This window comes from Oryctolagus cuniculus, chromosome 4 (genome assembly GCF_964237555.1).
Source record: "Oryctolagus cuniculus chromosome 4, mOryCun1.1, whole genome shotgun sequence".
Taxonomy (NCBI): domain Eukaryota; kingdom Metazoa; phylum Chordata; class Mammalia; order Lagomorpha; family Leporidae; genus Oryctolagus; species Oryctolagus cuniculus.
This window is the reverse complement of record NC_091435.1, coordinates 164,148,988-164,165,576: the sequence shown is the minus strand read 5'-3', so window position 1 is coordinate 164,165,576 and position 16,589 is coordinate 164,148,988. Positions and strand designations below refer to the sequence as shown.

Below are 16,589 nucleotides of genomic sequence, written 5' to 3'. Positions count from 1 at the left end.
TCACACTCTCTCTCTCTGTCTGCCTCTGCCTCTCTATAATTCTGCCTTTCAGATAGATAAATAAATCCTTTAAAAAAAAAGTTCTGTTTTTTTGTTTGCTTTTTCTGTCTGACAGTTTAACAAGGCTGTGATCTTGGAACTTCACCCTGCTGCCCAAGGATGACTAGAGGAAGGATGCTGGAGATTGCTGAAGAAAGATGACTCCATGAAGAGGACAGAGTCACTGTGTAATAGGTTAAACTGCTGCTTGCGACATTGGCATTTATTTCAGAGCACCTCTTCGAGTCCCATCTGCTCTGCTTCCAATCCAACTCCTTGCTATTGGGCCTGGGAAGGCAGTGGTAGATGGCCCAAGAACTTGAGTCCCTGCTACTCACATGGAAGACTCAGATCAAGTTTTATTTGGGATTGTTTCCTGTGTTTGGCTGATGCACATAAAGTTACTGTGAAGATTGATGTAAAATATAGTGGTTGGCAATAAATAAAAGTTAAAAAACAAAAACATTAAAATAACTGTGGCTTTTAAAATTTGGTAAAGGATATGACTAGACTTAAAAGGATGTAAATCATGACATCGATAACATAAAATTCAGGGGAGAGGAGAAGTTAAAATGTAGAACTTTTTTATGTAGCCAAAGTGAAGTTGTTATCAACTTAAAAATACACTATTTAAACTATGAAATAGTCTATGTAAGCCTCATAGTAACCACATGTATCCTGTAGTAGATACACGAAAGATAAAGAGGAAGCAACAGGGTTCTACCACAGAAAATCATTGAATCACAATACAGCATACCAAAACTTATGGGATGCAGCCAGAGCAATTATAAAGGGAAGATTCTAGAGCTAAATACCTACATTAAGAAAAAAGACAGAGGGCTCTCTGCTCCTCGGCATTTGACAGACAGCTGCCTCTTTTCCTGCAGTGCCAGCACATTCCTGAGACATGGTGGTGAAGATCTGAGTGAATGGATTTGGCCATATTAGGCACCTTGCCACCAAGTCTGCTTTTAACTCTGGCAAAGTGGATGTTGTCAGCATGAGTGATCCTTTCATTGACCTTAGCTACATGGTCTACATATTCCAGTCTGATTCTACTCACAGCAAGTTCCATGGTACAGTCAAGGTTGAAAATGGGAAATTGGTCATCAATGAGAAAACCATCTTCATTTTCCAGGCGTGAGATCCTGCCAACATCAAATTGGGTAATGTTGATTCCAAATCTGTTGTGGAGTCCACCAGTGTCTTCACCATCAAGAAGAATATTGGGGCTTATTTGAAAGGTATAGTCAAAAGTGTCATCATTTCTACCCCCTCTGCTGATACCCCCATGTCTGAGATGGGTGTGAACCATGAGAAGTATGAAAATTCCCTCAATATCATCATCAATGCCTCCTGTACCTCCAACTGCTTAGCTTCCTCCACCCCTGGTGAAGGTCATCCATGACAACATTGGAATCATGTACGGACCACAGTATCACCCAGAAGACAGTGAACGGGCCTTCTGGGAAAGTACAGTGCTATGGCTATGGGGCTGCCCAGCACATCATCCCTCTGTCTACTTACACCACCAAGGCCTTGGGTTAGGTCATCCATGAACTGAACGAGAAACACATACATGACCTGTGTGCCCACCCCTAATATGTTGGGCAGGGATCTGACCTACTACCTGGAGAAAGCTGCCAAATCTGATGACATCAAGAAGGCAATGAAGCAGGCATCAGAAGGTCCCCTGGGTTAACCTGAGGACCAGATTATCTCCTATATTTAACAGTAACACACACTCTTCCACCTTTCATTCTAGGACTGGCATTGCCTTCAACAGCCACTGTGTCAGACTCATTGGCTGGTATGACAGTGTCTTTGGCTACAGCAACAGGGTAGTGGGTCTCATGGTCCACATGTCCACTAAGGGTAAGAGCCCCTGGACCACCAGCTTCAGCAACAGCACCAGGGAAAGAGAGGCCCTCAGTCTCTAGGGAGTCCCTGCCACAACTCAGTCCCTAACACACTGAGAATCTCCCCTCGTCACAATTTCCATCCCAGACCCCATGGGGAAGGGGAGAGGCTTCAGCAGCCCTACTTTGTCCTGTTACCAGCAATAAAATCTGCTACAACCAGCCAAAAAAGAAAAAGAGAAAAGAAAGAAGAGACAGCTCCAGCTCCTGACTCCAGCTTCCTACTAAAGCAGACTCTGGGAGGCAGTGTGATGGCTCGACTAATAGGGTTCCTGCCACCCACATGGGAGACCTGGAATACACTCCTGGCTCCTGGCTGCAGCCACTCTGGCCTAGCTCCAGCCATTGCAGGCATTTAGAGTGATTCACTTGTCATCTCTACCTTCCTTTTCTTCTTGAGTTTCAAAGGCTATTGTGATCTCAGTCTTTATTTAGAATAATGGTTCTCAATCTGGGCAATTTTGTGGGAGGGAACAATTAGGAGCATCTGAAGATACTTTTGATTGACACACTGGGGAAGCCATGCTACTGGCATCTGGAGGGTAGAGGTCAGGAAGCAGCTAAAAAGCCTTTAGTGCACAAGAAGTCCCTGAAAACAATGAAGGATTTGGCCACTCAAATCAATAGCAAGGAACTCCAATCTGGAGTGGGATTGTTTGGCTTGTTGGGATGGAGAGACTCAGTCAAATTTGGAAGTTCGGCAACCTCACTGCTAAGACAAGCACCTCCGGTTAAACTTCCTTGACTCCCTCCCTCCTCTCTGGCTCTGACAAACAGCTGCTTTAAAATAGTAACAAGCAGAGACTGTCTGAAACACATGGAGTCAAGAAATTCAGAGTTAAGGTTTAAAAATTCGAGGCTGGCACTCTGCTGTTAAAAAAAGACAAAGCCTGAAGGTGCCAGAGTGTGAGCAGGAGACAAAGTGTCAAGCCAAACTTTCATCTCCCACCCTACTACTTTGGCTTTTGTGGGCTTAGGTCAGGCTCTGCTAGCCTGGGGTGGTGGTTCAGTGGTTTCCTCCTGAGTTCTATAGAACCTGAAGAAGCAAGCACTGGCAACATGCCAAGCAGAGCTCAAGATTGGAGGCAAGAGCTGTTTAAGGTTTGGAATATAAACTTCTAAATAACATTTCTTTGATAAAAATCACGAAGTTGTGGCACCTTATGCTCCCCATTATTAACACTTAACATACATCTAATGTTTAGGTCACCTAACTGCTCAACAAATCAACTACTTATTAATTATTGAGGTTATGAGTGTAAAAATGTCAGGTGGTACAGCCAATAAGCGTGGTAGTGAAAGTCAGAGGAAAGTGGGTTTTTTAGCCCTACCTCTGTTGTTTACGCTTTGAATAGCTTCCATAACTTGTCTACGTTTTACTTTCCCCTTCTGCAAAATGGAGAAAATAAGCTCTACCTCATTGATGGACTTTACATATAAAATATCAATCAGAATTCTGGAGCTTGGAGACTCTCAGTAAATACTAATCCTTATCTAAAGGTAAGGACTCTCTCTTTACCTGTGTAGTCAAGCTATTCACATATGAAAAGGTAAAGCAGAAAATTCAAGGCCATGAATGGCATGATAGCCTGCCTTGAGATTCAAGAGGGTTACAAAGAAATCACCCTTGACTACGTAGCCCAATGTCAATAAAAATAAGCCAGTTTATAGTCATACAAGGACAGAAAAAAGAACCTGGATACCAAAGGTAGAGAAACCAAGGGTGTATTCTGGAATCATCAAACTTTCCTCATTGGCTGGAATATGGCATATTTACAAGGATGCAATCAGAGGTGAAGCTGGGAAAGTAGTTTGTGGGCTTGATCACGTGTCAGCACAATTATAATGTGTAGTAACCATGACAAGGCTTAATGGCACACATCACCAAGCATCATTCTCATGCTCATATGTCTACAGGTCTGTTGAGGTTCAGTTGACATAGATTGAGATTGGCTGGGTAGCTCTGATTGCACTATCTCTCCGGTGGCTTGGATCCAGGCTATGGGTTGAGCTCAGGCCTTCTTCATGTGTGTTAATTATGAGACCTAGACTAACATGCTAGCAGAAATCTAGGGCACGTTCTTCCCATGGCAGATCCCGAGCATAAGAGCCCACCAAAATCAAAATAAACTTACCTAAGAACTTCACTCTGCAATGTCTACTCATATAATGTAAGGAAGCAGAGTCAATTGGAAGCATGGCAAAAATTAGAAGGGAGAAGTGTAGGTTTTTATCCCGTCACAGGGGAGTGAAGAACTAAGAGCATTAATTGAATCTATCACAAGATGATATAATGAACTGTGCAAAAATTAGTTACAATAGGAAATCCTTGTAAGTAAATTATATTTTCAGGGCTATACCAATAAAATTAGTCCAGTTCCTATTGCTGTAATAAGATACCTAACGTAAAGAGATTTATTTGGCTCATGATTCTATTAGCAGGAGGATCCAAACAATGTGGCATCAGATTTCTTGTAAGGTTCCTTTAGAAAATTTTATTTATTTGAAAGCTAGAGTTACAAAGATAGAAGGGGAGAGAGAGACAGAGAAAAAGTGAGAGAGGGAGAGAGAGATCTTCCATCAATTTGGTTCACTCCCCAAATGATGGCAACAGCCAGGAACTCCATTTGGGAGGTCTCACACATAGGTGGCAGAGGCCCAAGCACTCTGGCTCTCTTATGCTGCCTTGCTAGGTGAAAAAGCAGGAAGGAAGTCATATAGGAAGTGGAGCAGTTGGAACTCAACACTGGCTATCATATTGGGTTCTGGCATGATAAGCAGTGGCCTTACCTGCTGTGCCACAACACTGGCTTCCTTGGAAGGTTCCTCTGACTGCATGACAGCATAGCAGAGAAACAAAGAGAGAACAGGCCACATGCAGAAATGGCTGTCACATAGGGAGGCCTCACAAGAAACAGTCAAATCCTGAGAGAACTGCATTAACCTCTTCCAAGAGTAGTGTCCTGGAGAACTAATCACCTTCTACTAGGACCTACCTAAAGATCAAGCATCCAGGGGGCTGGCGCCGTGGCTCACTTGGTTAATCCTCCACCTGAGGCACTGGCATCCCATTTGGGCACTGGGTTCTAGTCCCGGGTGCTCCTCTTTCAGTCCATCTCTCTGCTGTGGCCTTGGAAGGCAGTGGAGGATAGCCCAAGTGCTTGGGCCCCTGTACCCGCAAGGAGGAAGCATCTGGCTCCTGGCTTCGGATCGGCATAGTTCCGGCAGCCATTTGGGGGGTGAACCAACAGAAAGAAGACCTTTCTCTTTCTCTCTCTCTCTCTCACTGTCTATCTGTCAAGTAAATTAAAAAAAAAAAAAACAGATCAAGCATCCAGCAAATGAACATTTGGGGGACACACTCAAATTAATATCCAAACTGTAACAATACTATGTCAAATGAATTGAAGGAAGGATACTTCAGGCAATTAGAAAATATTTCTGTGCCTAGGAGGAAGGGCATTTCAAAAGTACTGGATAAAGAGATAAGGGTGGAAAGTAGGATTGAGAATAGGACATTTGAATCATTTAACTATTTATTGGCTCTTTTTAAAAAAAGATTTATTCATTTTATATGAAAGCCAGAGTTACAGAGAGCCAGAGCGAGAGAGAGAGAGGTCTTCCATCCACTGGTTCACTCCCCCAGATGGCCACAATGGCCAGAGCTGCGCCAATCCAAAGCCAGGAGCAGGAGCTTCTTCCAGGCCTTCCACACAGGTCCAGGAGCCCAAGGACTTGGGCCATCTTCTACTGCTTTCTCAGGCCATAGCAAAGAGCTAGATCAGAAGTGGAGCGGCCAGAACGTGAACTGGTGCCCATATGGGTTGCCAGCACAGCAGGTGGTGGCTTTACTCACTATATCACAGCAGCAGCCCCTGTTAATTGGCTCTTTTTTTAATTTTTTTTTAAGGAATAGAAATTTCCTAAGTGCACTTTAGGAACATAGTTATTCTTCCCACCATACTCACCCTCCCACTCATACTCCCAGCCCTCCTCCTCCCTCTCCCCTTGCCAGTCCAATTCTTCATTAAGATTCATTTTTGATTAACTTTGTACATAGAATTTGCACACACACACACATACACAAATTATTTGAGAACAAGTATCACAGTTAACTCTCATAATACAACTCACTGAGGATAAAGGTCCTGTATGGGAATTTAGTGCACAGTGACTCCTGTTGTTAATTTAATAATAAACGCTCTTATGTAGGAAGTCAGTGACCACACAAGGCTCTTGATATGAGCTGTATAGGCTATGGAAGCCTTTTGAGGGCACAAACTGTCAGCATTTGGACAAGGTCATAAGGAAAGTGGAAGTTTTCTCCTCCCTTTAGAGAGAAGTACATCCTTCTTTGATGGCCATTTCTTTCCACTGAGGTTTCACTCACAGAGATCCTTCATATAGAATATTTTTTCCACAGTGTCTTGGCTTTCCATACCTAAAATGCTCTCAGTGAGTTTTCTGGCAGACCAGGAAGACTTAAGGGCTAATTATGAGGTCAGAGTGCTACTTAAAGTGATTTTCATTCTATGAGTCTACTGTGTAGACTGTCTCCCACGTAGGAGCATTCACTCCTTTTTCATTCTATTATTATCATGAGAGACTTGATCCTATTTGTAAGATCACTTTAAGACTTAATCTTGGCTGGTGCCACGGCTCACTAGGCTAATCCTCCACCTGCAGAGCTGGCACACCAGGTTGTAGTCCTGGTTGGGGCGCCAGATTCTGTCCCGGTTGCCCCTCTTCCAAGCCAGCTCTCTGCTGTGGCCAGGGAGTGCAGTGGAGGATGACCCAAGTGCTTGGGCCCTGCACCCCATGGGAGACCAGGAGAAGCACCTGGATCCTGCCATTGGATCAGCGTGGTGTGCCGGCCGCTGCGCGCTGGCAGTGGTGGCCATTGGAGGGTGAACCAGCAGCAAAGGAAGACCTTTCTCTCTGTCTCTGTCTCTCTCTCTCTCTCTCACTGTCCATTCTGCCTGTCAAAATAAATAAATAAATAAATTTAAAAAATAAAAAAGTAAGTCTGTAGGAATGTATGCAGAACTATGCAGCTTTATAGTTACAAACTTCCTCCTCTGTCTCTTATTCCCACACTTATTTTTTACTGAGATCTATTTTCAATTGACTTTATACACATATGATTAACTCTATGCTAAGTAAAGAGTTCAACAAATAGTATGAAGAAAAAAATGCAAAAAAAAAAACAAAAACAAAAACAAAACTCTTCCTTGATGGTCAAGACAAGGGCAGCTCAGGTCATCCCTTCTCAAAGTGTCAATTTCAATTTTGCTTCTACAAGTTTTGTTTTAGATGCTCTATTGGTTCTCACAGATCAGGGAGAACATAAATTATCTTTCCCTTTGGGACTAGACTAGCTTATTTCTCTAAGTATGATGTTTTCCAGATTCATCCATTTGGTTGCAAATGACCAGATTTCATTTTTTTTCACTGCTATGTAGTATTCCATAGTGTACATATCCCATAATTTTTTTCTAGTCTTTAGCTGATGGGCATATGGGTTGATTCCATGTCTTAGCTATTGTGAATTGAGCTCAATAAACATGGAGGTACAGATAACTCTTTTGTTTCCTGATTTTATTTCCCTTGTGTAAATTCTCAAGCGTGGAATGGCTGGGTCACATGGTAGGTCTATATTCAGATTTCTGAGGTAGCTCCATACTGTTTTCCACAGTGGCTTTACCAGTTTACATTACCACCAACAGTGGATTGGGGTACCTTTTCCCCCACATTTTGCTAGCATTTGTTGTTTCTTGATTTCTGTATGAAAACCATTCTAACCAGGGTGAGGTAAAATCTCATTGTGGTTTTGATTTGCATTTCCCTGACAGCTAGTGATCCTAAACATTTTTCCATGTCTCTATTGGTCATTTGGATTTCCTCTTTTGAAAAACGTCTGTTTAAGTCCTTGACCTACCTCTTAACTGGGTTGTTTTGTTGTTGTGGAGTTTCTTGATCACTTTGTATACTCTGGTTATTAATCCTTTGTCAGTTGCATAGTTTGCAAATAATTTCTCCCATTCTGTCACTTTCCTGAGGTTTTTTTTTTTTTTTTTTTTTTTTTTTTTTGCTGTTCAGAAACTTCTCAATTTGATGTAATCCAATTTTATATTTTGGCATTGACTGCCTTGCCTCCAGGGTCTTTTCCAAGAACTCTTTGCCTGTGCCAATGTCTTGCAGGGTTTCCCCAGTGTTCTCTAATAATTTGATGGCATCAGGTCATAGATTTAGATCTTTAATCCATGTTGAGTGGATGTTTGTGTAGGGTACGGGTCTTGTTTCATACTTCTGCATGTGGAAATCTAATTTTGCTAGCACCATTTGTTGAAGAGGCTGTTCTTACTCCAAGGATTGGTTTTAGCTCCTTGGTCAAATATAAGTTGGTTATAAATGTTTGGATTGATTTCTGGTGTTTCTTGTCCATTCCATTGGTCTATCCATCTATTTTTGTACAAGTATCAGGTTGTTTGGATTATAATGGCCTTGTATTATCTCTTGAATCTGGTATTCTAATGGCTCGGGCTTTGTTTTTGTAGTATGAGATTGCTATAACTATTCGAGGTCTCCTGTGCTTCCATATGAATTTCATCACCATTTTTCCCAGATCTGAGAAGACTGTCTTTGGTATTTTTATTGGTATAACATTGAATCTGTAAATTGCTTTTGGAAGTATGGACATTTTGATGATGTTGATTCTTCCAATCCATGAACAAGGAAGATTTTTCCATTCTTTTGTATCTTCTTCTATTTCTTTCTTTACTATTTTGTAATTCTCAGCATAGAGATCTTTGACATCCTTGGTTAAATTTACTTCAAGGTATTTGATTGTTTTTGTAGCTATTGTGAATGAGATTGATCTTAGAAGTTCTTTCTCAGACACGGCATTATCTGTGTATACAAAGGCTGTTGATTTTTGTGTATTGATTTTCTATCCTGCTACTTTGCCACTCTTCTATGAGTTCCAATAGTCTCTTGGTGGAGTCTTTTGGATCCCCTAGATATAGAATCATGTCATCTTCAAACAGGGATATTTTGACTTAGGTGCATATACGTTTACAGTAGTTACATCTTCCTATTGAATTGATCCCTTAATCATTACATAGTGCCCTTCTTTGTCTCTTTTAACAGTTTTTGTGTTAAAGTGCATTTTGTCTGATATTAGAATGGCTACACCAGCTCTGTTCTGGTTTCTGTTAGTATGGAATATTTTTTCCATCCTTTCCATTTAAGTCTGCGTGCATCTTTGTTGGTGAGATGTGTTTCTTGGAGGCAGCCAATAATTGGGTTTTATTTTTAATCCATTCAGCCAATCTGTGCCTTTTAACTTGAGAGTTGGGGCCATTTACATTTGAGGTGACTAATGAGAAGTAATGACTGCCCTGCCATTTTTCCAAAAGTATCCCTATTTTTTTACTTTCAATTTCCTTTGAACTTTTAATGAGAGATTTTCTTCCTTTACGTTCTTTTGTAGTGTTGACCATGTTTCTGTGTTTTGGTGTGTAGCACATCCTTAAGCATCTTTTGTAGGGCAGGACAGGTGGTGATAAATTCTTTTAATTTATTTTTGTTATGGAAGGGCTTTATTTCACCTTCATTCATAAATGAGAGTTTTGCAGGGTACAGTATTCTGGGTTGAATGCTTTTTTCTTTTAAGACTTGGAATACATCTCACCATTCTCTCCTAGCCTGTAGGGTTTCTGATGAGAAGTCTTCTTTGAGTCTAATTGGAGATCCACTAAAAGTAATCTGGAGTTTCTCTCATGCACATTTTGGAATCTTTTCTTTAAGTTTTACTGTGGTGAGTTGAATTACAATGTGTGGTGGTGAAGATCTTTTCTGGTCATGTTTATTAGGAGTTCTATGTGCTTCCTGTACTTGAATGTCCTTTTCTTTCTCCAAATTAGGGAAGTTTTTCTATTATTATTTGACTAAAAAGGCCTTACAATCCTCATTCTCTTTCCATGCCTTCAGGAACTCCTAGAATCCGTATATTGGGTTATTTTATGATATCCTGTAGATTTCCAACAGTGGTTTTTAGTTTTCTAATTTCTTCTTCTTGTCTTTGGTTTGAGTGTATAATTCCCTGTGCTTTGTGTCTAAGTCTGATATTCTTTCTTCCGCTTCACTGATTCTGTTGTTAAGGCTCTCCACTGCATTTTTTATTTGTTCTACTGAATTCTTCATTTCATTTTGATTTCTCTTTAAGATCTCAATTTCATGGGAGAAATTTTCTTTCATGTCCTGTATAGATTTTAGTAGTTCATGCATTTGCTTCTGATTACTTCTATGTAATCTTATGATCAATTTTTTGAATTCCTTTTCTTGTATTTCTTCCATCTCATCATCTTCACAATCTAGTATTGAAGTGTTGTGTTCTTATGTGGGCATCATGTTGTCTTCTTTATTCTTGTTTCTTGAATTGATGCATTTGTTGTGCAACCTTTGTGGAGATACTCGTTGGTTTCTTTCTTTCTTTTTTTTTTTTTTTTTTTGTGGCAGCTTTTATCATCATAGTATGACTCTACAGGTAAGTGAAATGTCTGTTTTCAGTGACGCTCTAAAGGCTTGTGATGGGTGTGGTCAGCGAGCTCTGTTCAGTTCTCCAGGGCTAAGGACATGCTAAGGTGACACACCCGGGTTTGGCATGATAAATCTTTTCTCGCTCTTCCTTTTTTTTTAATCAGGAGGGAAATTTATTCTACTAAGCTGAGCTCCTCAAAGAAGAAATCTACTCTAGGTTTGGGAGTACAGGGAGTAAGACGGTTTGAGACAAGTCATTTAACTTCCTTATTCCTCAGTCTCCATCTATGTCAAATACAAGTAGTGGTAACTTCCCTATTAATTTCTTAAGATTATTTAAAATTTGCATTGCTCTATAAATTGTGTAATGCATTACTGCAAAGTATCATGATTCTATTCATGTGGAATGAAAATTAAATTGGTTTAAAGGATTAGTTTGTTTATGTGCAAAACAGTTTGAAATTCATCCATACAAGTGGTCTTCAAAAAGCTCTTGAAAATGTACATTATGAAAAAACTATATGTTAATTTCAATTTTTTGCAATAAATTAATTTTTAGTTCCATTTTCCACAAACTTTTCTGATACTTCCTCATATAAATTGGAGAAATTGGCTTAACCCATTGTTACGTTTCATGTATTTGTCATGGAGAACTACTATAATGAGCATTATTTGGTGGAAACAGGAGTGACTTTGGAGGTCAATACTTGAGTTAAATATCCTTCCAATTGTTAGTTGTGGAACTCCTGGAAACCTTCCACATCTATGAGGTTCCAGCTGTCTTTGTCAAAATGAGAATAATGCATATTCTGTCAATCTCAGTGGAGTACTGCAGATGAGAAGCATATATGGGGAAGCCTTTGAGGAGAATGGCGTCTCAGAGGATATAAGATTCTCCTATTGTTGTCTTCATATTAAGAACATAAATGACTGAAAAGTTTGGTGACAAAATTTTTATTTAAAAAAGATAACCAGCAGCACCAAAACCTCTAAATATGATTTCATTAATTTTCCCCTTACACATGACATTTTTTCCTGACATTAGAGAGGAAAAAACTAAATATATAAAATAAAATATTATCCTCAAAAAATATGGCAACACACTCCTATTAATGTGTGTCCTAGGACCCTATAAAATTCCTTCCCTGTGGTACTTTGAACCCAAGGCAGTTCCTGCATGGGCTCAAATACTATAGGACATCTTCAATCTGCCCTTTTGCTAACTACTAGCCTTCTGCTTGGCACCATCACACCCATTGGGTGCAATTTCCTCTTATTGAGACACAGCCCCCACCAGCCACAGCTCTGGGAAATACTCTGCTGAGCACGAGTTTTCACCTGCCAATCACACACTGTCCTTCAAGTACCTTAAGGTGGGGGTAACTCGGCAGAGTACTGGGAGGTGAAAGTGGTGGGATTCAGTCTCCCACATGAGATATGACACAAAATCCAACTTCAACAAAACTCAGCCATATAGAGTTTTAATGGCATGGATCTTTCTAATTACTAAGTTCACACAAGGACACAGCCAAATAGAAGGTACCACACTAAACTCTGGATGATCTGGTCCCAGAAAATTAAAATAAAATGCATCCTTCCCAGGGCACAGCAGCATAGTTTCCTGCATAGATCCTTATTCTAGGCAAAAACCCTGACTTGGCATGGATATATGGAACAGTGGTTAAGACAGCATGTTGGGTCTTCTGCCACCATCTTGCTTTCCTTTAAGCCACCAGTGACCATGGGTTAAATCAATTTTGAGCCATTAACCAGAGCTGGGTCCTTTTGGAGATTTTGTTCCAAGTTGCTCACAAAGTGAAGGCCTTGGCTGCTCCTGCAAGGGCACCTCTGCATCCTGAGGTCCTTGAGTTCACCAACTTATAAGTAGCTTAGTGATTGCTTCTCTGGAAAACTGTGCTCCTGCATCCAGAATTGGTTGTTCATCAAAGCAGGAGTAGATACAAGAACTCCAACAACTTAGGGACCTCTCATTTGCTGCATCTTGCATCCAATTTGACTACAAAAGGAGCTTCATCTCTCAAGATAACCTATGGAATTAAAGTAGTTGGTGGTACACTAAGTTGACTGCAACAGGAGAAAAGATGGCGTGCATCATAGAATTCCTGTGGGATTATGTTGCTATTCTAATGGAGTTCCTGGTCAGTGTCACCACATCACCAGAATTTCATTGCTGGAAAGTAGCTGCACTTCAGTCTCAGCTAAGGACTGACAAAAGCTGTGGCTTTTCAGAATCCATAGATTCATGTCGTTGAAACTGCATGCTGCAGCTTACCAGAATACCTTGGCTAAATCCTTATACTGTCCTGACTACAGGGTTGGAAATGCAACATCAGAGGAGTTACATTACTATGTTCAGAATTGCATCACAAGTGCAAGAATGGTTTTGATGGAACTTTGTCGCTCCTCTGCGAGCGGAGGAGCGGCACCGGGCCAGACGCTGTTATTCCCTTGCTGTCGGTTTTTTCTACAGCAAAGCAAGCACAAGTGAAGAGAAGAACGAAGTAACGAGCTCCCCAGCGACCTCTCCACCAACCAACCACCCCCAAACTCTTCACCAGCCTGGAAACAGTAATTGTCCCAGAAAGTGCAGTTGAGTCCCCTTTTATAGTCCTCTTCCACCAATCCGTGCTCTGCTGCCCACGTGCTGAGCACGCCATTTTCTTCCAATCAGAGGTTGGGTCAGCTCCTGCAGCTCGTTAGTCAAATTGATGAAGCAGCCGAAGCCGCTGTGTAGAACTTGTTTACTCCCTCTCAGCGCCATGTTGTGGGAGCCGGGCCCTGCTTTCCACAGAACTTGGTGTGAGTCATCCTGTCCGCAAACAAGTTACTGAATGATTTCTGGATATGAGGGGTGGGCTTGGTTTGGCTGGTGCAAAGGCTGAATACAGTGGAGGTGAAATCTGAGAACAGACCGGAGATGGTCTTGTCTATGCTGCTCTTATAGCATAAAGTGCTGCAATGGGAAGTGCAGAGGCAAGTGTATTTAGTGTCCTTCAGCATGTCCTCAGTGCTGGACCCCATGTCAAGAGGGGCAGCAATGCCACTAGCTTCGTATACCAGGCGGTTGCCAAGGGAACTCACCAGCCATCTGATGCTTCTGCTTTTAATGCCAGTCACTCAGGTTCTGGACTCTTCAGGATTTACTCTATCTCCCAGGCAGCCACTGATAGAGATGCTTTCACGGCTGCCTACAAAAAAGTGAAACCAGTTGCTCAAGGAAACCTTTCCAGTGCAGATGTCCAAGCTGCCAAGAACAACCTGCAAGCTGGATGTCTCATGTTGGTAGAGTCTTTGGAGGGCTTCCTGGATGAAGTTGGGTCCCAAGCTCTTGTTGCTAGTTCTTATGTGCCACTGTCCACAGTCGTTCAGCAGAGTGACTTGGTGACTGATGCTGATATCATAAATGCTGTGAAGAAGTTTGTTTCTGGCCAGAAGTTGATGGCAGCAAGTGGAAATCTGGGTCATATACCTTTTGTTGATGAGTTATCATATGGAAGCATGTATTACAGGACAAAGCTGAACATTTTCTCAGCCCATGACAGAAAACACATCAAAGTTAAAAGTCTCTAACAAAACATTTGTCTTTTTTTGCATGAATGCAGGTAATTATTCTCAGCTGGCTTAAAGTCAATAAAACATCCTATTTAAATTTTTTTGAAGGAGCTATCGAAGAAGGCTATACTTTTCTCTGAAGGGAGGAGAGAACTTCCACTTTGCTATGGCTGTGTCCAAATACTGATGGAGTCTGTGGTCACAAAAGGCTTCCATAGCCTTGGCAGCCCATGACAAGAGCCTCAGGTGATCACTGACATCATAAATAAATAAGAGTGTTACTTGTTAAAGAAACAACAGAAGCCACTGTGCACTCATTCCCCATGTAGGACCTCTGTCCTTAATGAGTTATAACATGAGAATTAACTGCAAAACTTGTTCTCAAACTGTACTCTCTATATGGTGTGTGTGTGTGTGTGTGTGTGTGTAGGTGGGTGGGTGCAAACTGTTGAAATCTGTACTTAACATAACGTTGGTCCTCTGTATATAAAATTAAACTAAAAATGAACCATAATGAAGAAGGGGATGGGAGAGGGAATAGGAGATGGGGAGTCGGGGTGGGAGAGTCTGTATGGGGGAAAGAACCACTATATCCCTAAATTTGTACCTATGAAAAAATGCATTCATTAAATAAAAGCTTTTTAAAAAATTTTAAAATTAAAAAAAATATCACTTTGGATGCCCACACCCCATATCAGAGTCTCTGTGCTCAAGTATGCATGGCCCCTGGTCCAGATTCCTCTTAATGTACACCCTTATGGCAGAAAATGATTGTTTATGTTCTTAGGTCCATGCAACCCACATAGGAGACCTAGATTCTGTTCTGGCTCCTGGCTTTGGCCTGGTCCAGCCTTGGCTGTTGCAGGCATTTGGGGAGTAAACCAGGGGATGGAAGACACACATTCTCTCTCTCTCTCTCTCTCTCTCTCTCTCTCTCTCTTCAAATAAATAATTAATTTTTTTAGAAAACTGACTTGTTAAAGAGGCCAGGGATAAATTAATAAATACTTTTTTTTGAAAAACTGACTGGTCAAAGAGGCCAGATCCAGACAGCCTAAGAGAAACCAGCTCCAAGATTCAAGTTCCTCTTTGTGTCTTAGACTTCATTCCACCTCCCTTCCTCTTCAAAGCAAAGTCTTGCATTTTCCTCTACATTTTACATGCCTTGGAAAGATAGAACTAAATCTCCACCTGTTCAAATAAACAAAACATGACAGACGACCAAAAGTGTGAAAGCCAAAACCATGTGAAAAACTGCCTCAAAATACGAGCAGCCCATTTGGAGGGAAAATATGTGGGTTGCTAGTGGGAGTTTCTCACTCTTCAGTTTTTTTACATAGGCTTTCGCAAAGGGGAAAATGTTAAGAGGAGGTGAAGTGTAAAGAATTAGCTAAGATTTCTTTAAAACTTTTTAAACGTCAGATTGCTATTAATCTATGGAAATATCACTTGCAAATATTAAAAAACCCCTCCAAAATAACCTACAAGTCCATCTCATCGGAAAACATGATATGCAAGAGCAAATCCGTCACACATAGGGAAAGATGAATGACATCTGTGGTCAGAAGCGTGACAAGGATGAAAATGATGAAGAGGTTCATCAGGAGGAAGCGAGATGTTTGGATTCTTGTTTTTCATTTTCTATGATTACAAAGCAGTAATAACCAAGTTATTATAAAATCTTGCTATTATGATATTTAATGATTAACGTAAAACCAAAAGGAATTAGTTTAACATCTATCAAATTCTTAAGTGGTATTTTTAATTGAGGTTATTTGTTCATTAGTCCAGATTTGTGAATAGCGCACTTATTCACCAGAGGGGAAATTGAACTCAAATAGTTCAGAACTGAATGCAAAACCCACTGTACTTCTTCAACCCATTCCCATGAGTTTTAAGATGTAATTTGCAGGATTCAAAGCTGCTCTTGGTTCATTCGTCAGGAATTATGGAATAGAACCCCACTTTTGCCTGGTTGGCTTTCTGAAATGGATCCATAATTGAGACTGACAGCCTGTGTGCTATGCTGCTAAAGGTGACATTTTTAGATAAGAACAAAACATCCCAGAGGAATATCTTTGCCAAGACTGTTTCTTCAATCAAGAAGTAAGTCAACAGTTTCTGGGGTATAAGGGTGGAGTAAAGCCAGTTCATACACCAATAGATAAGTTGAACAAAGAACAGGAGAAGCCTAAACTAGTTTGAATGTTATTTTTCTCTGCATCACCTTCCAGGCTGAGTTGCTATGGTGTGTAAGTTAGGCATCAGAGCTGTTCCTATGCAAGACAAGAGAAGTAGGTTTTCGTGTACACACACCTGTCAGTCATTGGTTAAGCAATGGCGAGAATAGGGTGCCTCTGAATCTCCATTGATGAAGACAAAGGGAGCGAAACGAGCCCTCCAAACACAGCTGAAGATGTGAAAGCTCACAAGCGCCTCTCTTCAGAGAACTCCAACACAAACTGCAAAAAGAAATCCGAGGCAGGCTGGAGTGTGTGTGTGCCAGGGTGGGGGGCG

The 16,589-nt window shown here is 41.0% G+C and overlaps 1 long non-coding RNA gene and 2 pseudogenes across 1 annotated transcript in view; all 3 read left to right on the top strand.

Moving 5' to 3' along the window:
- LOC103350366 (uncharacterized) overlaps positions 1–16,589 on the top strand; it is a 48,941-nt gene that overhangs the window by 25,375 nt on the left and 6,977 nt on the right. The window lies entirely within an intron of this gene.
- LOC100354446 (glyceraldehyde-3-phosphate dehydrogenase pseudogene) lies at positions 897–2,110 on the top strand (annotated as a pseudogene).
- Positions 10,495–14,547, top strand: LOC100354198 (cytochrome b-c1 complex subunit 2, mitochondrial pseudogene; annotated as a pseudogene).